Source organism: Pogona vitticeps, chromosome 3 (assembly GCF_051106095.1).
Source record: "Pogona vitticeps strain Pit_001003342236 chromosome 3, PviZW2.1, whole genome shotgun sequence".
Classification (NCBI taxonomy): domain Eukaryota; kingdom Metazoa; phylum Chordata; class Lepidosauria; order Squamata; family Agamidae; genus Pogona; species Pogona vitticeps.
This window is the reverse complement of record NC_135785.1, coordinates 140,295,082-140,321,540: the sequence shown is the minus strand read 5'-3', so window position 1 is coordinate 140,321,540 and position 26,459 is coordinate 140,295,082. Positions and strand designations below refer to the sequence as shown.

Here is a 26,459-nt window from a genome sequence, read left to right as displayed (position 1 = left end):
AAAAATCTGCCTGCAAGTTATCACTTTGGATTCCATAATTACATCCCTGCCTGTGCGTATGTTTTCTCTATCAGCATAATTTACAGCCTTTCCTATACCTCCTATCTCACGGTTATTTTCCAAAATGCAGTAATACGTTGTAACTGAATTAGGACCCCTGAATCAATGGAACCTACACAGATGTGTTGATTCAACAAATATCCACTATTCAATGGCCCTACTCTACCTGTGACTTACTACTGGACTTCAGACAGGGCTGTGTTTAGCAGCTACATGGGAGGAATGAAACAGAAGTGAGGAGGCTAATATTTGTCAGAGGTATGAAATGAGAATGAAGAGACTCGTGTAAATGCACACAGCTTATTTGCAGTATTGGCCCAGTGGATCTGAAGTAGACATGGAAATGTTGCTTATTGGGACTAGCCCTTGTTTTGTAAATGTTGCAAAAGTTTTAAATCTTATAATTAACATTAGACTAAGATGCTCAAAGATATCCTGTTTGTCAATTTGTGTAATGGCTCTCTTAGGTTTGTTCCCCCCCTCTGTTCTTTATAATCTATTGCTCAATAAATATTTGTAGAATACAATAGAGGTACATGAGTAAATGTACCCAGAATCTTGTTTAAAAATGGTGAACCAGTTAATATGAGAACCTGAAAGCAGAGGGAGAAAACAGCTTTTGGTTGTTGTGGATTTTTTGGGCTCTTTGGCCGTGTTCTGACAGTTTTTTTTCCTAACGTTTTGCCAGTCTCTATGGCTGGCATCTTCAGAGGAAAGGAGTCAGAACTCTGTCTGTGCTCTGGTGCAGTTTGTTTTGATAGTTGAGTATTTATAGCTGTGGAATCAGCTTTTGTCCTTTTCAGGAGATGGGTGATTGTGGTGATCAGCATATTTTTTTGTTGTGGGTGTATTGTTGTGATAAGATGGAGAGATTATCTGTCACTGTGATTGATGGGTATTGTTAGCTGGTTTTTTGTGTGTGGTGATCACTGGTTCTTGTAGCTGGGTAGAGTTTGTTGACCTTTTGCAGGTTGTATTTTTCAGTGCTGGGACCCAGGCTTTTTGAGTTTTAAATGTTCTTGTCTTTTGTTGAAGCTGTGCTGGTATTTGTAGATTTCAATGGCTTCTCTGTGCAGTCTAACATAATGATTGCTGGTGTTGTCCAGTACTTCAGTATTTCGAAATAGAATTTTATGTCCAGCTTGTTTTAGGGCATGTTCAGCTACTGCCGATTTTCCCGGTTGTTTTAGTCTGCAGTGTCTCTCATGTTCTCCACAAATACTAGCAGAGCTTCAATTTATTTATTTATTTATTTATTTATTTATTTATTTATTTATTTATTTATTTATTTATTTATTTATTTATTTATTTATTTATTTATTTATTTATTTGCCCCCAAAACTTAAATCAATAATTATTGTAGCATTTAGAAGAATTAAACATATTAATAACTATTTGATGTTAAAAGCACATAAGAGAAGCAACAAACATAAAACAGTCCTGTTTTAAAACATCCCCCCAAAGACAGCAATCACTAAATGAATGCCTACCTGAAGAGAAAGGTCTTTGCCTGCTTACAGAAGGCCAGCAAAGACAGGGTCAGCCTAGATTCCCATAGGAGGAAATGCCAGAGTCCTAAAGCAGTGACAGAGAGGGCCCTAGACCTTGTTTTCAACAAAGGAACCTCTGGGAATGGTAGTACCAGAGAAAGGCCTGAACAGCTGAGCAGGCTCAGCAAGGGAGACATGGTCTTTGGGATAGCTTGGACCCAACCTGTTTAGGGATTTAGAACCAGCACTTTGTATTGTGCACAGAAACAAACTGGCAGCCAGTGGAGCTGCTTCAATAGGGGGGTTATGTCCCGATTAACAATCTGGCTGCAACATTCTGCACTCACTGTAGTTTCCAAACCCTTTCCAAAGGAAGCCTCATGTATGCATTACAGTAACCAAGCCAGGATGTAACTAAGGCATATGTCACTATGGCCAAATAAGACATCTATAGGAATGAGCACAGCTTGCATACTAGTTGTAATGATGCAAATACACTCCTGGGCACTACCAAAACCTGAGCATCTAGGCTCAGGGATGAATCCAGGAGCACACCCAATCCACACATCTGTGTTTTCAGAGGGAATGTAACTCCATTTATTATAGTTTAAATCCCTATTTCTTGATTGCCTCTTACTGACTAGGAGTAAAAGGCAGATCTGCTTTATCTGGATTAAATTTAAATTTATTCATCCTCATCCAAGCCAGACACCCATCTAGAACCAAAAATGTTTCCTCAGATTTAGGTAGAAATGAGAGATGGAGTTTGGTATCATCTGCATATCATCGTTAGGAAAGTGTGAGGGCAAGAGAAGAAGGGGACGACAGAGAATGAGATGGTTGGACAGTGTCATCGAAATGACCAACATGAATTTGGCCCAGCTCCGGGAAACAGTGGAAGACAGGAGGGCGTGGCGTGCTCTGGTCCATGGGGTCACAAAGAGTCAAACATGACTAAACGACTAAACAAGCATATCATCAGTTGAGACTAAACCCCCAAATTCTGGACAATTTTGCAAAGCATGTTCTGGACAATTATGCAAAGCAAAATGTGCTCCTTATATATCACCTCATGGTGCTTAAAGTTCTCTCTGGGCAATTTAAAATTCAGTTATGCAAGCTACATTGCCCCTTATGAGCTGGGTACTCAATTTATCCACCTCAGAAAAATGGAACACTGAGTCAGCCTTGAGCCAGCTACATGAGCCTGTCAGGATCAAACTCAGGTCATGAGCAGAATCTTTCACTGCAGTTTAACCACTGTGCCACAAGGCTCTTCCAGTGGTTTCATGCAGATGTTAAATAGTATAGAGGACAAAACTGAACCCTGAGGGACACCACAGGTGATGAGTCAAGGTGTCAAATATGATTCAGAGATTCCACCTTCTGAATTCTCCTATGAGGGACTGGAGCTATCATAAAAGAGTGCCACCAACACTGGACAAATATATTGCACATATAAATACCCTTGTGCTTTGTCTTCGAGCTTTGGTGTTGACAGGAAAAGGTTGGCGATAGGTATCTAAGCTTTAAACTTTGTTGCATTAGAAAAAATACTTTCTTCTCATCCAGCATGTGTGTCTTGCCTTTTTCCCAAAAAGATCTGAGGAAGCATAACATGTCCCTGAGATTTCAACTGGCACCTTGAGACCTGCCAATCTTCACTGCACTTTATTTTTTTCTGACAGATGGCTAATCTTTAACAGCTATATAGCAAGCACATATAAGATGATCTTCTTGATGATAGGAATAGTTGTATTAGAGTTATTAGTCGATTAGAGTTTGATATAGTTGAGAATTTATCAACATTCTTAAATTTCTTCATAGCTGTATTGGAAAGAACGTGGATTAAAAAAAGAAAACAGAAAGTAGGGGAAAATTACTGTCTCCAATTATGCTTTAAATAATGTAGGGATCACAAAGTTAAAAGGAGGAAGCTAGCCCAACTCTTCGACTTCCAAAAAATATGGAAACACTGCTGTCTGAAAGTTGAGGAGGGGAGGATTCTATACCCAGATGGCCTGTCCACATGAACAAGTTCCCCAATAACTGGAGTTCTAGCTTATTTGCTTGGATACAGGAGGCTGCCCTCTTCAGAGACTTGTGTTTTCCTGATTAAAGAAATTATGGGTGGTTGGGGGTTGTGTGTTCCCCACAATGCTGTGGGCTTTATGCCTTTTGAAACTGGACTGAATAAGGACTGATGACAGACCTTTCCTTGCCAAATGCAAATTGATATTTTTGTAGTGAAAATCTGCTATGGAGTTATTATATAATTCAACTAGCTTTGCTTTATTGCCAGCTTTGTTACAGCCAACCTGAAGCAATAACTGGAGCTAGAGGACTGAGGAGCAACAAAGAGGTATACCTCATCTCAGCCCTACAGCATCACCACACCTGTTGTAAAGTATTGCAGTTTGATGGAGAAAATATTGCTTATTCTCCAGTTTTCATATGTTACTGTTGGCTGCTGTTTTGTCTGCAAACATTTGGGAGGAAGTGAGGTCAATGGAAATTACTCTGCGGCAGAAACTTTTGGAGTTGGATGTACTTCTAAAACATGCTGGCCAGTATTCTATCAAGCTTCTGCAGAATAAAAAGATCCGCCAGTGAAGTTACATGGGATTGTGTTTCTTGCACTATTTTTGCTATTATGCAATCAAATGGCATTCTCTTCATCAAGATTGCTGTTTGTAAGCAGCATAATCACACATTTCAGTTCTAGGAGACTTTCTACTCAAGAAACCCTTGGTAGGATACTGACTATAGTGACCTACATGTCTCACTTTTTTGGGTGGCATTTGGAAAACACTCAGTTAAACAAATTACAAAGATTTTCTGTAAACCAAATAATCTCTAAGGTATGTGTTGGGGTGGTCATTTAAATATAGGGTTTTGCTGAAGTGAAACAGTGAGGAGAAAAAAAATCTCACCAACAGGCATGCAGATATAATGTTTATGTTGTGGGGAATCTAGTAAATTTGTGAAGGTTTTTTTTTTTTTTTTTTGTAATCAGACAATTGGAAAATAAATCTGATCAAGAAACAAATTCAGAAAGCATGTGCTTCTGTCACTATAGGGTTTTGTAAGCATCCTGAAATTAAAAATGCTGACACCAAGTTAAAGCCATTCATGTTAATATTTAATCCGTGGTAAACATCAATGATACACCTCAGTTCGGTTAGCTTGTTGTTCCTTTTTTTAAAAAAAACTGTGCAATGATGTCACTTCCTTGTAGAAGTTTCTTCTACGCCTGGAGAAGTTCATTCTTTTCCTCTAGGTTCTTATCTTCCTCTTTAAAGTTTTTCCCTTCTTTTCTGAAAGCTTTATTTTCTTCTTGGAGGGCATTTTTTTTCTTCCTAGAGGGCTCTCCTCTCTCACTGAAGGCATGATTTTTTTCTATCACATCTTTGCTGACCCTTTTTCAGACTATTAATTCAGAGATCCTTTCCTGTTCTTCAAGAGATCTTCTCCTCAAGGACACTACCCTCCAGTTGAATATTGTTTATATCCCGAACAGTGTAATTCTCTTCACAAGTGGCTTTGTTCCCCATATATATGGTCTTGTTCTTGTTCCAAGTGTTTCTGTTTCTCTCTTGTCTTGAAAAATTGTTTTCCAAGCCCAAGAGGACTTAGCTGCTTTTTTTTTGAGGGGGGGGGGATACACCAAAAAGTAAGAGGCACTGTTTGGCTGAAATCCTGTTGTATAACAAGGTAAGTCATAGGGTAGGCCCATTGAATCAGCGGAGATTTGGTGAATTAATTTCTCCATAAGTCTCATTGATCCAACATGTTTTACTTACTAGTTGTGACTTGCTAAACAGGATTGCAGCCTTTACATCTGTAGATTCCAGTGTTTCATCCCCTCAGAAAGCAGGTGTCATTCATTTTCCTGACTTCATTGATGCAGACTGATAGTAGAAATGAAGTGTCAATAATAACAGCAGGAGGAAAAAGTGAAATAATCAACATGTTTGTAAATTCCTTTTATCGTTAAAATGTTATACAGCCATTCTTTCAGAAATCCTATTGATTTCTGTGAGACTGATACCCTGATCTTGGAAGTATGTGCCTTCACCCTAAAGTCAAGACACATGTTTTGCTCATATAATGTCTAAACATCCAGACCCTGGCATCTCTATTTAAAAGAGATAGAGTAAATGGAATAGTGTGAAAAGTTTAACAACTTGAAAAGACCTAGAGTGGATAGAACCTCTTGAAGCATATCTGTGTATATCCTTGCCCAATGAAAACTTTCTTGTTTCCAGAACTTTTGGTACTAGCAGATATACCTTATGGCTACAACGGGGGGGGGGGGAGGTGTCCCATTTTGAAATAGTGTGGGAAGATACACTTCTGTCATCATGAGCCAACATTAGGCACAAGGTTTGCAAAGCCCCAAATGAAAGCAGCACAATATGTTCAGAATTCAGTGGTACTTGCAATCTTGTGCTTACTATGCTAGCAGCAACATAAAAAGAGTTTTAAAATCAAGAATATAATCTTATATTCTTTAATGCCATCACAAGTGTTGTAGTAGAGTAAGAGTGCCTTTACTTCCACAGTGCCTAAAAAACCCTTTTCCTATAGAAAACAATTCTCATCTGATTAGGTCCCCTGCATACCATTTTCAACTCCTACCTATCTGGTATCCCCTTTCCTTCATGGATTGTTGCCTTGTCATGGCGAGGACCTAATGAGTATTTTCCAATCAGCAGGAAGAAGGCGTTGTTGAGCCAAATTATCAAGGATAGCCCGGGTGTATGGAGCTTGAATCCCCCGAATCCAATAAAGCAGAAGCAACTGTTGCAGCAAACAAATTAGACCTTGACCATGATCATCTGCTGGAAATAAATCAGGGGCAAGAAAGTCACCATTGTCATTAAGTCCAATATCAGGAGGTTTGCATTTTTGCGGCTCATAACAAGGCAGTGACACTAAATGCACTGTAGGAGCAGATGGCAACAGTTGAGGTAATGGAGGAAGAGTAAAACAGCCTGCTTCTTGTTGTTGGGCAAATAAGATGTTATTGGGTGTCAGTCCCTTTAAACAAGCACGGACCTGACACCATGTAAAAAGCACTTGATGAAATTTTTGGATAATTCTGAAAGTTGCAGCCAATTTTACACCAATCTTCCAGCTTTACTGTGCCACTTTCTGGCACCCAATGACACATATCTTTTGTGGCAGGGGTGTCAAACACAAGGCCCGCGGGCCAAATCCGGCCCGCCAGACCTCATCTGATGGCCCGCGGAGCCACCGCCAGCCTTGCAGCCTCCCCTTTTTTTTCAATGGTGGTGGAAAAAAACTTGTCGGCGTCTCATCGGCGGCTGGCTCGCTCGCCCTCGGGAGGAGGGGAGCGAGTGCGTGTGTGTCAGCCGGAGAATGCGAGCACGGGAGAGCAAGCGAGAGAGCGAGCCATGGCCGGGAGCTCCGCAACTTACTGACTGACAATAGGAAACAGCGGGCGCTGCAGAGTCAGGAGAGGAAGGCCGCGCCGCCAAGCCTAAGCTAAGCTGCCTCAGCCGCCATTTCCTCCTCCTCCTCCTCACCGCACCCCGCCGGCAACCCGGGCCTCGCTCACTTGCTTGCTTGTTTCCTCGCTCGCTGGCTCGGCGCCCCTCCTTCGCCAAGGCCGACTTGCCGGGAATGTGAGAGAAGGCAGCCGCGCCAGGAGGCGGAGGAGGCGGCGGCCACAGCAGAGGAGGAGGAGGAGGCCTCTCTCAGCCTCCCTCAACCGGGCGGCACCCATGTCTTTGGGGCGGGCGGGCGGGTAGTGGCGGTGGCAGGCGGGCGGGAGAGGGGCCTGGCGGAGCCTTGCATGGAACCGAGGGGAGGCCGCCGCCGCCACCGCCGCTGCTCCTCCGTTTGATGCCGCGGCCGCCGGCGCCGTTGATCTAGGAGCCTGATTTTATTTTAATTTCACATATTCGTCCTGGCCTCCGAGGGTAGGGAGAAGGGGGCTCTTGCGCCTTGACCCTCCGGTCCTGCAAAGCCCAAAGCTCTGCTGTTGCCACCCCCCTCTTGCACACATTTAAACAATTGGAGAAACTAAACGAATAAATGGCGGCTGCAAAAGAGCACTTTTACTCCCCTCCCACCCCTTTTTAGTATCTGGGTTATTTTTCCGTTTGTTTCCTTTTGAGAGTCTCCAGGTAGATTTTTATTTTTTTGAAATCTTTACCGTTCTTCTGGCACCACTTTCTGTTTCAGTGGAAAATGTTGCACAGATTTGTTCTTCCTGGGGTTGGGTCACGGTGATGGGATGTGTGTGCGTGTGTGTGTGTCAGAGAGAGGTTTGCGGAGGGAGGGCGGGAGTTGCCTGTCCTGGTGCGGTGACTTGTTAGTTAACATCCTGCTCTTCCTGGATGAGATGAGTTACAACGGGACCAGCATCTCCTCTCTTCATTTGCACTGGAGTCTTCATAACAATGCACCGAGGCAGAGGTGAATTTATTCATGCAACATTATCAAACAGCAGAACTAGATAGCTGATGTATTTTAACTGTTTGTGTAATTATTACACAAACAGTTAAAATACATCAGCTATCTAGGGCCTGCGCTGGGGGTGATAGAGGCCGATGAGGCCTACCAGGCGGCTCCCGCTGCTGCTTCTCCTGCGACGGCGGCAGCGGCGGTGGCAGGCACCGCACCGCGGAACCGGCCCTTTGATGGGGACCAAACTGCTGATGTGGCCCCTGATGAATTTGAGTTTGACACCCCTGTTTTATGGCAAAAACTAAATTTTCAACCTCTTTCTTTCTAACTGTGTGTCCATTTTTAGTTAGCAAATAGAGGAGGTCATCCACATATTGTTTCTGGGCTGAAGACAAAGATGAACCTATAATGGCTATGTTCCACCTGGACAAAAAACACTCACCCGGGATCCTTAAGGATGCTTGACGTGTCTGTAACCACTTGCCAGGGCGTGGGTAAGTGTAAGCCGGTTCAGTTGTCGAGCCTCACACAAAAAATAAGCCTCACACAAAAATATAGGCCTCATACAGAAAAATGAGCCTCACAAAAACAGGCAGCACTCAAGAAGCATCCTCACACAAAAAGCAGGCCTTACACAAAAGTAAGCTCACACAAAAAGCAAGCCTTACACAAAAAGCAAGTTCAAACAAAAAGCAAAGTCACACGAGGCACCACATGTCAGAGTCCAGCTCTAACATCAGTAAACGGGAGAGTACTCTGAAGAAAAACAATGGAGACTGCAGTCAGGGATTCCAAAATGAAGCATGCTCGGCCGTGCCTGTAGGAAAAGAAAACTTCCTTGGCCACGCCTGGTACCTCCCTTTTTTCAGAACTTAGGTTACATAGGAATCACATTACAACCAATGAGGCATCAAGTACGTTCTGCCTGGCAACAACTGTCACATGCATAGATTAACTGTATTAAAGAGCTAGGCATTCAGCGGATGCATTCTGCCTACGTGACCTCCTTGCTCAGCTGTAATGAAGTCAGCAGACTCCCACATGATACTGTATATTATAATATGCAATTCTGATTGCAGCCCTGTATTGCCATTTTATGTGTAGCAGCCAAGGAGCGCAGTTGTGAAACTCTGCAGTGCTGGTATGTCAATCACTTACAACCCATTATGTTAGAAGGGGCACCCTATATCAGAGGGAATGCATTTTAACCTCTTGGGGATCTATGGTCTCAACCATATAAGAAGGGCAAAATTGAACCTTATAAATAGAAAAGTACATTACCTTTATCTGCTTTGCATCTGCAGATTGATAAATTGTTTTCAAGCTTGAGGATCCTTCTCTCTGCTTTGGAAATCTGACTTTTTTCACCTCTCTCATAGTGTGACCTAGTGAATTTTTTTCACTGTTAATATACATACAAACATTTGACGATCACTCTCCCTAAAGAGATCTAAATCATGGGTCAGGGAGTCACTGTGGGCACAAAACTATCACCTTTTTTTGCCTGAGGTAGGTCCATTAGGCCTCAGATGTGCATAGTACAAGCCCCATGAACAGGCTTTGTTCCTAAACAAGTGAACAATGGGCTAAATGTAATATTGTTGGGTGAATGTAAAATGGATGACAAATGCAAAGTCATACCTGTAAGTGTCAATATAAAATGGATGATTGATGACATGCAGGTGGAACAAACTGGCTAACTACGTTCAGTTGCTTTGTGTATAGTGATAGGCTGCTCTTACTATATAAGCAAAATAGTAAGAACAGCACATTGCCACACAGTTGTGAGTCTGGTGGCCTTTACTTCTTTGAATGTCTATGTTGCTCTAAGAGATTTATACACAAGCTATATATGCCTGATCTATGCTGAAAAATAATATATGAAGTCTGAATATATTATGCCATAAGTCTTTATCAAACTTTCGTGGTGTTTTCCCTAAAACCTCCATGTCTTTACTCTGCTTATTAGAAGGGAGGATTTGAAGCTGCCTGATACAGGACTCTGCTTAACCTGTTATCTTGGGCCCAAGGTTTGCCTTCATCAACAGAGTGCTCTTGGAGTTTCAATATCCAAACACTGACTCCAATCTTCCTGAGAGACAAATGCCACATCTGTTTTTGGAGTTGGCACCCAGCCAACAAAGCCTGATCCTAAAAGTAACCTTTACTTGCTTTCAAAGCAATAAACTATTGACTGTGTGCTTTCTTAGAATGCACAACAGCCTTGTCATGTAGGACCACTCATTTTCCAATACCAACTTAGTGACCTTCTCAAATCCTCTGGTTTCAGATGTAAGTCCTGCCATTTCAAGAGACCAGTCCTCTGGTGAAGAATTATTTGTTTTTATTAAGAAAATGAAGTAGTTTCATTAGAATACAGCTGTAGCTTCTTGGCAGTGGCCCCTCAACTATAGAATAGCCTTCCAACAGAGATCCGCCTGGCTCCCTCGCTGGGTGTTTTAAGAGCCATTTAAAAACCTGGCTCTTCAAGCAGGCCTTCCCTCCTGTCAATTCTTGAATTATATCTTTCTGTTCTTTCATTCCCATCTTGATCATACTATATTATTTTTTAAATGTTTTATGATTATGATTGCCTTTGATTACAATTGCGATTGTAATGTTTTTATTGTCATTCAATGATATTTTATGATTTTTGTAAGCCGCCCCGAGTAGACACTGTATAAATTGAATCAATGAATAAATAAATAAATAAAATTTGCATATCCATCCATTACAATGATTAAATAAATCTGCTATTTCTAAGTAAAATAAGAACAACAAAGTCTTTGCTAAGTAATCATCTTTGCTCTGACTACATGTTCACATCTAAAAGTTGGCTATTTCTCCCCGCTCTTCTTCAAAAGGCAGACCTCTCTCCTCTCACATTCCTCAACATTCCTTCACCAACAAAAACATTACTTTCACATACATGAACAACCATTGTTCTACATGTTTTAGACCACCTTCTTTATGACACTTCCAGGCCGTTAACCAATTAAATTGAAGTGGGTGTAACACAACTTTCCGCCCATAATTCATATGAGATCTCATTCCTAATTAAGCTGTATGCTGTTTGGTCTTCTCCTGGGCCCCTCAGTACCAGGCAAAGCAATTCTGCAAAACAGTCTCATGACATGTCATTGCTTTTAAATTCATCTTATACAGAACCTAACAAACTCCATCTTTGCATGACTACAGTTCCCAGTTTCCTTCAATTCCTCACAAAGCAGACCTTTCTTTCCTTATTGTTTGTAAATAGATTGATATCTTGAATTAACTACCTATTTTGATTGCTACGTCAGTTCTAGCAGATGAAAAAAATGGAGAGATGAAGGCAAATAGATGAAGAAAGAGCAAGAGGAGAACTCATAAAATCAGCCCATTACCTAGGAACATTCCCAGATAGCAACAGCCTGGCTACAGTAGTTCATACACTGTACCTTCTCAGTTGAGATACTGTCATGCACTTCATATAGGATTTTCCTTGAAGATGACATGGATGCTGCAGTGAATGCAATATATGGTAATTAAACTGCTAGTAGGAACGTATTTCAGACCATGTATGACACCAGTTCTAAAAGAATAGTACTGGCTGCCAATACGTTTCTGTTCCAAGTGATAACCTATAAAGTCCTAAATGGCTTGAAATCAGAATGTGCCTCTGCATATAAACACCTGCCCAATCATTAAGACGTGCTGGGGTAGGGGTGCTCCATGTCCCACCATGCAAAAAGCTCACTATGCAGAGACACGGTGGAAGTGATTTCTCTGCTATAGCACTTCATTTGTGGAATGCACTCCCCTTAGAGACTTGACCAGTGCCTATACTAACTTCATTTTGGCAACAAGTTAAAACATGGTTATTCACCAAGGCCTTTAGAGATTCAGGGACATAGATGTAATAGGCTGGGGTGGCTTTTCGTTCTTGTTTTAATGCATTCTGTAGTTCTAAATGTTTTAAATACATACATGCATAAATAAGTAAATCTGAATGACATTCGTCTATGTGATGGAGAATCAGGCACCTCCTGTTTAATTTCCACCCTATAGACAACAGCACACATGCAGAAGGCATTCCAGACATTTTATAACAGGGATAGAGAATGTGTGGCTTTTGAGCACTGCTGGACTGCAAGTTCTGCTGCTTTCATGATTCACTATCCTGGCTAGAGTTGATGACAGTTGCAGCACAACAGCAGCTGATGATGGTGAGCATACATTCTCTATGCCTACAACATGGACACCCACAATTGTCTACCCATATGCCTTCTTCTTTTTTTGACAGAGAAGGGTTATGAAAATTGGTTGACCACATAAAAATAATTTGCATCACCACAAGGACAGCTCACAATAATATATTGTTACTGAGAAAATTCATCCCCAGCCCTAGTACCTGTGAGGATGGCGGCTTTGCTCAGAAGGAAGGGAGTGTGGAGTGGAGGCAGGGGTTGTTGAATCCTTGATAGTTGGAATGGCTTTGCACTTCAACCATTTGTGCTCTTGCTTGACTACATCACAATTTATGGAGGAAAACTTTTGAAATAGATACGCCTAATTTCTGGTGGAAGAGATTATTCCCTCTTGGATGAGGGAAAAGAGACTATACTCCTCCATCACAGTTACCCATACCAGCCCACATGCTAGAAAAGAGAAAGAAGGCATCATATTTTTTTCAGTTTATAGTTATGTCAGACTAGAATTTAGCTATACCATCAAAATGCTTTAGTTACCCTTACTATGGTCATCATAATAGAGTAGGAAAAAATGGTTCTTCTGAATTGCAAATAGTGCAAAATTTTGGCTTGGATCCAACTGTTCACTGTGTAATGTGGGAAGGTACTTCAACTTGTTCAAAATGATCCCATGACATCTGTCAGTCCTCCTTAATTGATGCAGTCTCACATTACGCACCTTGAACTGATTGGAAGAAAAGCATGATATAAATGCAGTAAATAAATAAGAAACAAATATCACTTTAATGGGCTCAGTGAGTTAGGTATCCAGCTGTGAAGCTGGAGTTTGGGAATTTGATTCGACACTGTGCATCCAAGGAGAACAAGGCTGCCCCCCAGACAAAGGGAATGTAAGCTGTTTCAGAGTACTCACTACCTAGAAAACCCTGGGAAAGTCATAAGAGCAATGTTCTTGGTTTTTTTCCTAAAAAGGGGGTACAAAGTAATATGAAACTTTTTTGCATATTTGATGCCTTTCCAGCACTGAAAATGTGCTGGTCTTTCTTTCGGAAGACATTCACTCCCACTTTGAATTCTTTACTTTATATTGTTGATTTGAACAGACCAGACACCTGGATGAAGATGGACTGTTTCCTTGATCTGCAACAGTTTATCAAGGTACTATGGAGAGCAGGAGATGATGGCCTAGCCCATCTGTGCCTTCAGCACTGTGGCTTGAAGCCACTACTCTCTTTTCTGCATGACCAACTGACTAATTACTATTCTTGGACTCTTCCAAACCTTCCAATTAATGCAATGCACAATTGCACATAGCAACAGAGTCACCTATCATAGTGTAGAATCTGGGCCAAAAATTAGCCCCCAAGTCCCCAAAGCACCTGTTTCAAATCCAAAACATCCAGATGGCATGGTCTTTTTCGGCAGTGTCAAGGACTGACATATTTGTCTTTCTTATTTTTTCTTTAAGGTTGCTGTATAGCCACAATTGTTTTCAAGCCAAAACATTTCAAGCAAAAAAGAAATAATCCCTTCCTCTAGATCCATGGATTACAGCAAGAAACTACCGGTTTGTATATCTAAATCTTCATACTCCAATGGGAGTATTGTTTTGCTTTGTTGGATTTTTTTGAAAACTTTTTAACTCTATAAGCATACAAATGGAATTAGTCTGTGATTATGAAGAAGGCTTTCGCTTAATTAGAAGGATTTAGTCACCGCTGTAAATCACAAAAATGGGAATTATTTCACAAATCCACAGTATAATTTCCAGTTTAAGGATTTCAATCAATTATTTTGTTCTCATTTTTGTTGAGCTCATAGGAAAATAGAAAACAAATCTGCAGAAAATATTTAGTGTGGGAACACCACTCTTGATATCAAATACCACCCTATACAAATAAATAGAAGTTTCTGTTGATAAAATTTTGCTGTGAGTTCAGTTTTTATGAAACACTAGACTAAGCCAGGTTTTTTCATATACTCGCACCCCCTGGAAAATTAAAAAGTAAGCATTCATTTCTAGAATACAAGCTAAATGTAAGCAAAATGAACATTTCATATTGTAGCAGTGCTATAAGCCAAGGAGAAAGGGGACATGTGGTAGACATGGAATTTGTGGCAAATGTTGGGTTTTTAATTTCACCTGACAACTTGTTTATCACATGTTCCTTTTTCTGCTCCCACACATTCATTACTGATCTTCCCACGCTGTTGTCTTATGTGTTGAAAGCAGTGCCGACAAAACTTATACATGGCATATTTTCAATAACTTTCTCCCAATCCTATAAGAAGGACTTTGTATAGTAACTATACATGGAGAACAAAGTGGGTAATTTTCTGTCAATGTTTCAGACTATGTTGCTGTTTTCCAACTATCTGACAGCTGAGACAAGTTCTTGTTTTAAAGTGGGTAAGATTAAGAAATAGCCACCATTAGAGCAGTTCATGCTTCTCCCTCAGTCACTGACATAAGCCTTCTCAAAATAGTGACATGCTTGTGCTTAACTGAGACATTTGGCTGTGTGGAGGGGAGACCAAGTAGTACCTCAGCTGTAATGGGTACACTCTTCAAGCCCATTCTCCCTGTTTTCTGGAGGATTTGGGGAGCTATAATCCATACCAGTAACTTTTCCATAATCTGTCAGAAGGTTTTGCCATATCATTCAAATAGCAGGGCCTGCCTCCATCTGTCCACCCATCTTGATGCAGCCCACAGTGGATTAATTCAATTGCGTGCATAGCAGGGCTTACATTGATTATGCAGAGAACATCCCCATCTGGATGGACACAATTCTGCCCAACATGTTGGTACAGAAGAGCCGCCAATCCCTACCAGAAGGAAATTAGAAGGCGTCAAGGCCTGGGCTCTGACATGCAGAGCTGGTCTTTCCATTTGTCAGGTGGATGATGCCAGGGAGATTGAGAGATATGTTAAAGTAGTGGAGGAGAAGTGATGTTTCCAGTTGCACTTGGGTGTATTGGAGGCTCATGTCTCCTAGACTGGCTTCCAGTTGACTCCTGTACCTAGAATTGTTGTAGGAGGCTATCACTGAAGTACAATTCCTCTTCAGAGGGACCATTAGGAAAAGTATGCACAACATTTTGCAGGGCACCCTATTGTGATAATGATATAGTTATCACTAGACCAGCGTGCCTGCGTGAGGAGGAAGCCAGGGACCATCGGCCGGCCACAGCCACTGGGTGAGAGGCAGTGGACTGTGGTTGGGCCCCTGCTGGATGCCAGCCCTCTTTTCCAGAAGAGCTGCTCGGCCCCCTCTGTGTCTGCAGGACCAGGTCCTGCTGCTCCAGGCTGCCTCATTCCCTTTGAACACCAGCCACCTGGCCTAGGGAGAGAGAGAGCTCTTAGCCAGAGCTGCTTTTGGGACCTGACCAGACCAGCGTGCCTGCGTGAGGAGGAAGCCAGGGACCATCGGCCGGCCACAGCCACTGGGTGAGAGGCAGTGGACTGTGGTTGGGCCCCTGCTGGATGCCAGCCCTCTTTTCCAGAAGAGCTGCTCGGCCCCCTCTGTGTCTGCAGGACCAGGTCCTGCTGCTCCAGGCTGCCTCATTCCTCTCAACATGAGCCACATGACTTGGTGGGGGGGGGAGAGAAGGGGCTTTAGAAATGTTTTATTTTATATATGTTTTAAATGTTTTTTAAATTGTTTTTAATTGCCATCAATTAAGAAGAGACCCACAGCGGATCTAATGGAACAGGAAGGGGGGAGGGCGTTGGAGGGGGCAGCCATTGAGGTGGTGCTGGGTAGGGGAAGGAATGGCGGTGGGGGTAGAACATGCCCGCGTAGGAGAAGAGAGGTTAGATATCTTACATCTATCCCCTCTTCTAGTCCTACTCCCAACCAGATGGTATCAGGTGACCATATCAGCAAACCCTCGAGCCACACGGTGCTGTTGATGAACGCCAGGTCAGTACAAAATAAAACTGCCCTCATCCATGATGTAATTCTGGATGAGGGGGCTGACCTGGCATGCATTACTGAGACCTGGGTGGGAGAGGAGGGTGGTGTTCCCCTCTCCCAGCTGTGTCCGCCTGGGTACTCGGTCCAGCACCAAGGTCGCTCGGAGGGTCGGGGAGGGGGAGTTGCTATAGTCTATAGGAGTTCTATCTCCTTGACCAGGCTTCCTATCCCTTTGAGAGGAGGTCTCGAGGGCCTGTATTGTGTGTTGGGCTCGCGAGACAGGTTAGGGATTCTGTTGGTGTACCGCCCACCCTGCTGCATACCAACAGTCTCCCTGCCTGAGCTGACGGAGGTACTGTAGTCTCGGACCTGGTGTTGAGGACTCCCAGGCTGTTGGTGCTGGGGGACCTCAACATTCACGCCGAGGCTCCCTTGACTGGGGCGGCTCAGGACTTCATGGCCACCATGACAACCATGGGGCTGTCTCAATGTGTCATCAGCCCAACGCATGAGAAGGGCCATACCTTGGACCTGGTTTTCTCAACGGGACCGGAAGATGGTGGTTTGGATGTGGAGGGGTTGGTTGTGACCCCATTGTCATGGTCAGACCACTTCCTGGTCAAGTTTAGTCTATTAGCTTCTTCTTCCCTCTGCAAGGGTGGGGGATCTATTAAGATGATCCGCCCTCGGAGACTAATGGATCCAGATGGATTCCTGAATGCTCTGGGGGATTATCCGTCTGATATGGTCGGCGCTCCTGTCGAAGCTCAGGTCACCCTATGGAATAAGGAGATGACCCGGGCTGTTGACACGATTGCGCCTAAGCGCCCTCTCCCTGCTCGCCGAGCCCAGACAGCCCCTTGGTATACTTCTGAACTGCGGGTGATGAAGCGAGAGGGGAGACGGCTGGAGCGCAGGTGGAGGAAATCCCGCTGGGAGTCCGACCGAACACGACTTAGAGCCCATTATCGGACCTATTTCGTGGCAATACGGCTGGCGAAACGGCAATATTTCTCCAGCCGTATTGCTTCCTCAGAATGTCGCCCAGCCGAGCTGTTTCAGGTGGTCCAGGATCTTCTTCAACCGGGAAATCCAGTGGAGGTCCTGGACTGCTTATCAGCTCGCTGTGATGAGTTTGCCATCCATTTTGAGGAAAAAATCGCTCAGATTCGCAGTGGGTTGGACTCCACAGTTACTGCAGAATCAGAGGATGTGTCCAGCGCACCGTGCTTTGGTCAGGTATTAATGGATGAGTTTCAATTGTTGAGACCTGAGGATGTGGACAGGGTGCTTGGATCTGTCCGTTCTACCACAACTCCGCTCGACCCTTGCCCATCCTGGCTAATTAGAAGATCAGCCAGGGGGGTTCGCACCTGGGTCCAGGAGGCCGTGAACGCCTCTTTGAGAGAGGGAGTGGTCCCTACCACCTTGAAAGAGGCGGTAATTCGACCACTCCTTAAAAAGCCAAACCTGGACCCAAGGCTGGTGGCTAACTACCGACCAGTAGCGAACCTCCCTTATTTGGGCAAAGTGTTGGAGCGGGTTGTGGCTGGGCAACTCCAGGCGCTGCTGGATGAAACGGATTTTCTGGATCCATTTCAATCGGGTTTCAGGCCGGGTTTTGGTACAGAGACTGCCTTGGTTGCCCTGTATGATGACCTTTGCCGGGAGAGAGACAGGGGGAGTGTGACCCTGTTGATACTCCTGGACCTCTCAGCGGCTTTCGACACCATCGACCATGGTGTCCTTCTGGATAGGCTGGCTGGGTTGGGAGTTGGGGGCACTGTTTTACGGTGGTTCCGCTCCTTCCTGGCTGACCGTGTCCAGAGGGTGGTGCTGGGGGACAGTTGCTCTGCCCCATGGCATTTATGTCATGGGGTTCCTCAGGGCTCGATACTGTCCCCCATGCTGTTTAACATCTACATGAAACCGCTGGGAGAGGTCATCAGGAGGTTTGGGCTGAGGAGTCAGCAATATGCTGACGACACTCAGCTCTACCTCTCGTTTTCCACCAATCCAGGTGAGGCGGTTTCTGTCCTGAACTCGTGTCTGGACCTGATAATGGACTGGATGAGGGTCAATAAATTGAAACTCAATCCAGACAAGACGGAAGTGCTGTTAGTGGGTGCTTTGCCAGACAGGCTGGAGGGCCATCTCCCTGCCCTGAATGGGGTTACACTCCCCCTAAGGGACAGGGTCCGCAGCTTGGGGGTGCTCCTGGACCCCAGTCTAACACTGGAAGCCCAGGTGGACTCGGTGGCCAGGGGCGCCTTCCTCCAGCTGCGGAAACTATACCAGCTACGGCCCTACCTGGACGAGCGGAGTCTCATGACAGTTACACATGCACTGGTAACATCCCGTATAGATTACTGCAATGCGCTTTACGTGGGGCTGCCTTTGAAGACGGTCCGGCGACTGCAACTGGTTCAGAATCGAGCGGCGTGGCTGGTGAGTGGTGTGGCCGCCAGGGAACATATCAAGCCGATTCTGTACAAGTTACATTGGCTACCAGTTGCTGCCCGGGCCCACTTCAAAGTGCTTGTTTTGACATATAAAGCCCTAAACGGCTTGGGCCCTGGATACCTGAAGGACCGCCTCCTTCCATATGAGCCTACCCGGCAGTTAAGATCTAGCCAGGGGGCCCTTTTGAAAGAGCCATCCCTCAAGGAGGTAAGAGGGATGGCTTGCAGACAAAGGGCCTTTTCAGCAGCTGCCCCCAGACTATGGAATGCCCTCCCGACTGAGATTCGTCTGGCGCCGACACTGATGACATTTCGGCGCCAGGTCAAAACCTTCCTGTTCCAGAAAGCTTTTAACTGAAATAATATTAGCTGTGGGTCTGATGGCAATTTTATATATATTTTAATTGTATTTTAATTGTACATATCTTTATTGTATTTTAAATGCTGTAAGCCGCCCAGAGACCTTTGGGTAGTGTGGGCGGCATATAAATTAAATAAATAATAATAAATAATAATAATAATAATAATAATAATAATAATAATAATAATAATAATAATAATAATAATAATAATAATAATAATAATAATAATAATAATAATAATAATAATAATAATAGTACTTGATATTAAAAAAAGATAACTATCTCAGCTTCTTGAGATTTCTCGACTTGTTGATATGAACTTCAAACCTACTTCTACAGCCTTAATGGACACTAAGTTCTCCTTTGCAGAAGAGGGAAAGACTATCATGATCTGAAGGATAGTCTGACACTTTCTCATTAACTGGCACTTATAGTCTCAGTAACTCACTGTGAGAAATTAGTAGAAGAAAGAATAAAAACACTTCATTATTTACAGTTGAGAACAGATAGCAGCAAACTAAACAACTGACTTCAACAGTCTTCCTTCAAACAGTACACTCAGCAGAGAGGTGGAGCTCTCCTTGAATTCTCAGGTAGGAGGGAATGATTTGATAATCCTGGATAGACTGACAGTCACCCAAGCCTAGAAAAGATCCCTTCCAGCTGCACCTTCTACCTGAAGCATGCAAGTTCCAAAAACTCCAACACTCCTTCTCAAATTCACATGCAATTGCCCTCTTGAAGTCTCGTCTTTCTACACCAGTTCTGGAAGAAGCTTCTCAAAAGAGACTTTGTCAGGATGTCTGCTGTCATCTCTGTGGAGTGACATTTTGATGATGCCTTTCTCAGTCAGGTCATGCCCCAAGAACTATCTCACACCAATATGTTTGGTGCATGCATTCACTTTTTGCTTGTCTTCCATCACTTGGATCATCATCTCTCTCTTTATTCCAAACTTAGTAAGCAGCTTCTGTAGCCACAGCAGTTCTTTCCATCCTTCAGATGCAGCAATGAATTCAGACTCTGTGGAAGACAAAATCCATGAAATATCATCACACATAAACTGGAAACTACTAGTGAACTTATTATCAGTACTATCCGCTGTTGAATCTGAGGCTGTCCTACTTGCTATGGAAATATCCACATAGAGTAAAATAACTCTGACAAATTCTGAGGTAAATGCAAGAAAAAGTTTTTATTATGCAACTGCACCAACAGGGAGAACTCCAGGTAGGCAACGGGGTCACCACACCCTGAAAACTCCAAAAAATTCATTTAGCAGCATAAGGTTATGTACTTGAAGACCCTCTCTGTCTCACCAGTCAGTTGACCAATGAGTTCACAGTCTAAGTCATACACATTTGCCCACCCTCCTTTCCTGTTGTTTTCCTTACCCTTAACAAACTTAACTTTAAGCATCCATCCCTTTCCTCCAGACCAGTGGTTCTTAACCTTTGTTACTCAGGTGCTTTTGAACTGCAACTCCCAGAAACCTTAGCCAGCAGATCTGATGGTGAAGGCTTCTGGGAGTTGCAGTCCAAAAACATCTGAGTAACAAAGGTTAAGAACCAGTGCTCCAGACTATAACACGTTATTGCATATTTAGCAATTTCTTGTACTAGTTTAAAAGGCATTTCTCAAACAGGTTTAATTTAGACCACCAAGGCACCAGACCCCCTCCTTGCATGATATGTCATTTTCATAAGACAGCAGTTTCATTTCCTGGTGTCTTTTGGTCATAGTTCTCAACATTTCCCAAAATCAGCACTGTATGAAAATGTCTTAAGCAATTTTAATCATCAACAGAACAGAACCAGTTTAGTTTCTCTTCCCTATTATAAGTGGGATTTGCCCATATGGAGACCCTCATTCAAAATCCCCATACTGTATCATACTTTGGGCACATCATGAGAAGGCAGGATTCACTGGAAAAAGATGATAATGCTGGGAAAGTCTGAAGGCAACAGGAAAAGATGAAGGCAAAATACCAGATGGACTAAATCCCTAGAGGAAGCCACAGGTTTGAATTTACAAATACTGAGCAGGGCAGTTGATCACAGACATTTAGGAGATTGCTTATTCATAGGGTTGCCATAGTTTGGAAGGAACTTGATAGTACATAGCAACTGTGCCACCACATTGAAAAATTCACAATTGGTGCAGCTATTTCTCTACAGAAAGCTAACTCAAAAGATTTTTCTATCAAGGACAGTATGTAGCATTTAAAAAATAAACCAAAACCCCCAGCATTTTCAAATTTCTCACTAGAAAGAATACCAGTCCATTACCTTAGTATGAATAATGTATCCCGGGCTTCCTAATGGACCTCATGACACCTTCCAATAGAAACTATATTCACTTTATCCAGAGAGATGCAAAGTCATTTTACTTTGTCAGGCTCAAGCCATAGGTGGTTCTAACCGGAGAAAGACAAATGTACCTTCTCACCACATATCTTCTTCCTTAAGTTCAAATTCCTGAATAAAAATGATTTGCTAACTTCATGATATCTTATATGGCTATTTCTATAAACCCATTGAACCTGTGAGTTCCAAACTTGTTTTTTTTTAAAAAAAGGAAAGATAAAAAGGCAAAAAAGGAAACCTTTTTCTTACCTGGTCAGCGATGGTATGAGAGCTTCCTTTTAAACCCCGAATTGCCAAATAAAGTTGAATTTGATGTGGGTTGCTTTTTTGAGTTGGATCCTTTAGGAGGAGACACCTCTCCCCCAGCCACCACTAAAGGACCCCGGCCTTGACTGAAAATCAATCTATGGGCATCCGGTGCACTGTTGTCAGGGGGGGAAATGGGCAGATGATCCTACTCACCAAAGTCTCCTTGCTGCTCTCCAATTTTGTTGTAAAAATACATATGTGTTTTACTCTGGCAGGAGCCAGCTCTTTTTAAGTACCTGGAGAGAAAGAGAAGTGGCCACAATTGGACACAATAAATTGGATTTTACATTATATAGGGTTTATTGAAAGATGGAAATTCCTGCAGAAAGGAGATGGCAGGAGTATAACTTAAATCATGTCAGCTCAACAATAGAAACGAATTGAATTACCTTTATAGGGCACAAATCACAACAAACATGAGGAATAAGATCGAGAAGTTCTCACGTCAGGGATAGTTTGACCAGCAATACTGTCCCAATGTCACCTTGGCTAGGTTACAATAACGTGATTTGCAGAGACACACATATGTGTTAAGTCACTTTTTAATACAATGTGTACTGTGGAGATATGAAAACAAGCTTGTTCTCAGAACACAGGTCATGCTAAACATTACAGTTCTAGTTCTTATCATGTCTTGAATATGTCAACTGCTTAGTTTGGGGTTTCATTTTCCTCTTATCTGGTCTCTTCTCTAGACTAGCTGAGACATCTGTATTCCTGCTGACTTTGCACATCTTACTGTGTCAGTACTGTGACTGTGATTTCAAACTTTTCCTGGACTTTTCTTTTAGAGACTATCGAAAAATATATTTCTTTGCCTGAAACAGGCTTGCACTGCAGTATTCCAATGAATGCAAAACTAATGAACACAAAATCAAAACAGGTACTTTCTGTTGAACGCATATAATTGTGTGCCTGTTTTTGTTAACAGTAATGATAATAAGGCAGGCCTATAGTGCTTCTAGTTGTGGAAGAGCACAAACTGAATAGTTCTTTTTGATATGTGTGTGTGTGTGATTCCACATAGAACCCTCCTTAGCATTCAGTCCATGACTGCAACCAGCCACTTGTTGGGTGCCCAGCACTCTATTGGAAATATTCAAGCTATAGAGAAGACACAGTCTAAGGTTCTGATTGCACTTGGAGAAGTATATATCCCATCCCACCAGGCCAGATGTCTTATTATGGTTGTTGTTATTTATTTTAAGTGGACACTCCTGCAGGTTTTCCCACTATAGCATAAAAACTATGGCTGGTGTAAAATAAATTTCAGGCAGCTCTCTGCTTTCCCTGGAATTTTATCCCAACTTTCAAGCACCACACAAAGGCATGTTTTTGTAGTAATTTCTTTGACTGGCTTACTGTGTCCATGCCAAAAAAGGGGGGAAAGCCATTCAAATCATGATATTTCTCATTAAAAGGCAAATAGACAGATTCGTGGAGCTTGCTGGTCTTATCCCTATGCAGCATGGGCCCAAAAGCTTCTACCTACTAGATTTGCCTACAAGCTTCTGCTGGGATTACACACTTCATTTGCATATTTCCAAGCAGTCACCGAGTGGAGCAAATATCTTGCTCCTTAATTTTTATGAGAATGCTGAAGAATGGAGAAGAGCAACTTGTTGCTGTAAGCACAGCATATGGATATTCTAGTTTAAAAGGAGGAGAGAAATTCGTATTATCAGGACTGGGAACCCTCAGAGTGCCACAGCTATAAATTAAATCTATTAATTTTAAGAGACAGCTCTGTGACTAGGTAGGTCCTCCTCAAATGGATGGCTTCCACCTACTTCCACTGAGTTTCAGAACAATCTCTATGTCTCTGGTTTTCAGATTTTCTAAAAATTCATGAAGATCTTTCAAGAAAAGAAGGGTGTGGAGACATGAACACACTTTCTTGTGCTTCCATTTGCTGTGCCAGTTCTCATTTAGAAATTCATACAACACCTTCTGCCTACCACCACCTTCATCACCTCTGGAAAAGAAGGTACAAGCAGGTGTCTGTTTCCTCCAGCCACACTCACTTTCTTCAGTCATGCCACCAAAAGATTGCTTGAAAGGAACAAGGAGAGGAAGTTGATCCATCAGTGGTGGCTGATGCCTAAGAGAGTCCTTGTGGCTAGAATGGACTCTACGCAAAATACAGGTTGAGCCTTGAAGAGCCCAGGAGCTCTGGAGTATGGGGGCTCTACATAAGCAGTAGAATGCCAAGAAGACTCAAAGAAAAGCAGCTCAAGCCACACAACACACTTTCACATCACAGGTTAAGACTCAGATCATGCTCCAGCACCATTTGGCAAAGAAATGCTTGGAAATACAGTTGGAGATTCTCCCTTGGTTATTAGGACTTCCTGGAACTGCACCTTGTCCGTTTGGAGAGAACCTTTCCCCAAGACAATCATTCCAGTACACAAGATTTTGCTGCTTCACAGATCATTACTGCTATTTGCATGCAGACAGGAAATGAACAGGATTGAAATGACTGTCAAGCTGAACCATCTGGCCTCCTTGTGAGAAGTAGGCACCTGCTATGCAGAAGCTATTCAAGGCATAAGTCTCAAGCTTCTACCCTAACCTTTTTGACAAAGAGGAAGCATTTCTATATGCTTTAATGTATCAATGAAACTCCTGTCAGATGTTGATAGAGAAAACATAGAGCACCATGCTGTAAAGAATAAAATTCATCATGAATAGGGCTTCCCTGTCCTCATGAAATGGTCACTCAAGAGTGACCTTCCCTGGTCTTCACAGAAAAATGGCAAAAATCTCTGTTGACATACAGGTGCAGAAGCTTATTTTCTGCCCCTAGACATCTGTAATGGCCTGAAACTACATATGCAGAAAATGAAACTGCACTGTTTATGAGGATTACTTGGATGTGTTCTTGAATCTCTGAGGATGCTACACCCAGAGTTTAAGACTCAGAAGCCCGTGCAAATAGCCTCTTTGGATAAGACAAGGATGTCTAACAAAGCTGGCCAAATGCAGACTCTAGGTGTGAGCTGAAAAGGAGAAAGGAAACTTCCTTTCACATATCTCAGGGATTCCCCATAGTAGAAACCAAGAGCTCAGAAAGGACTCATCTCCACCTGAGCAAGAAATGGTTGGAGGTCCATCTGACTGTTGCCTGATATTTTGTCTGTTGCGTTACTTCCTCTTCCCCTTTGAAACACACAGACATAGGAACTTTGTTTTGGGGTTCTCTTTTCTTTTCTTTTCTTTTCTTTCTTTTTTGGTTGCAATAATTTCAGTGCTTGTTAAATTTTCCAAAAACTCTTTGCATGTTATATAACTTTATTAACCCTAATATAGTTGACTTGTGTTCATGGTTTTCTGATGTAAACAAAAGGAGCAATTGTTCCCCAAATCCAGTATTTATATATGGCTTCAAGCCATGTGAACAGTCTTGCACCTTTCTAAGCTGGAAAAAAACAAACAAACATAAGGAGACTGCTGAGCCTGTCCCACACTGGGGTGATCAGTTGAAAAAGAGGAGAGGGTTCCTATATCACAAATGTTGCTTAGAGGAGGTCATTTCAGCAAGTGCACCTTTTGTTTGTAAGATATAGCTAAAATGTCTTCTTCCAAGCAACCATTGAAGTTACTGAAACTTTCTTTTTTTAATCTAAACCCTCTATCCCTGATGATAAATTCTATGCACACAAGAAGTTAAGAAAAATGTTGCCATTCTTTAAAGACAGAGGCTTCATATATATTAAGTCACCATGGAGAAATAAGTCTACTGAAGAGAAAAAACTGTCTTCAACTGCATTTAAATTGAAATGGGCATAACTCTGCCTGGTGGGTTAATATGGCTGATATTGATGTAGAGAAAAAGAAGCAGGTTCTGATTGGGTAATGGAACACACCTTGGTGCTGATAGCTACAAAAATTGGGTCATGGAGTCTATCTCTGGTCTTGCATGTCTCTGTTTTCCACTGTTCAGTTGATCCAGGAGCCTTTCCTCCTAGCGACTGGTTCCATTATATATATGAAATAATGGTTTAGTCGTTCTGTTTTTTTATTTAGTTCTGGTACACTGTTTATTCTCTTTGCATTGAGACAAACTATCTTCATATAAATATGGACATTCGTTTGGAAGGAAGGGATGCTTTTCATGTTTGCTGCATTGCACTTGCAGAAACATTTCGATATACAAAAATAAACCGTTTCATTTAAGTAAATGGTTTTATAGGGTCTCCTCCAGTTGTGGTCTCTGTTTCTTCAGGGCAGAAGGTGCTCTTCATTTTTTAATGGTTTCTTCTGAGAAGCGTTATGCATTTAGGATGATTTCAGGGATGATTGTAGGTGGATTGCAGGGAAGGTAGAGTTCATGTATCTTTAATGATTTTTAAAAAGAGGGGAATTAAGGAGGTACAGCCTGGTGACATTACCTCATGCACACAACATTTAGGAGTGTAAATTACTGTCTTCACATTAAACTGGTACGGTAAATCCACATCTGAAACCGATATTGTGAACAGATGCGAGCAGCTTCCTTTGAATGATTACTGTGTTTGGGGCTGTTCAATTTAGGAAATGTGGAGGAAGTGGAGGCATAATGGACAGATATAAAATGGCCGATGGTATGGACAAGTGGATGGGAAACAGATTTTCTCCCTTTCTCATACTAGAAGCTGGAGTCATGGCCTGAGCAGTGGGAGATTCAAGACCAGAAACACAAAGTGCTTCTCCACACAATGCATAGTAAACTTATAGAATCCACTGCAAGAAGAGGGTAGTGATAGCCGCTAGTTTGGACAGTGTTTAAAAGGGAATAAAATGCACTGAGGTCAGGTTTATCAATGACAGGTAGTCAGAATGGCTATGTGTCACCTCCAGTGATAGATACAGTTTGT

The 26,459-nt window shown here is 42.6% G+C and overlaps 1 long non-coding RNA gene across 2 annotated transcripts; it reads left to right on the top strand.

The window, feature by feature from the left end:
* Positions 1–224: 224 nt before the first annotated feature.
* Positions 225–25,784, top strand: LOC144588285 (uncharacterized). Of its 2 annotated transcripts, none has more exons than XR_013543780.1 (3): positions 225–318; positions 13,650–13,748; positions 23,434–25,784. It is a non-coding gene; the product is annotated as an uncharacterized LOC144588285 (long non-coding RNA). The 2 variants fall into 2 exon arrangements; XR_013543781.1 differs by lacking the exon at positions 225–318 and adding an exon at positions 9,086–9,129.
* The last annotated feature ends 675 nt before the right edge of the window (positions 25,785–26,459 follow it).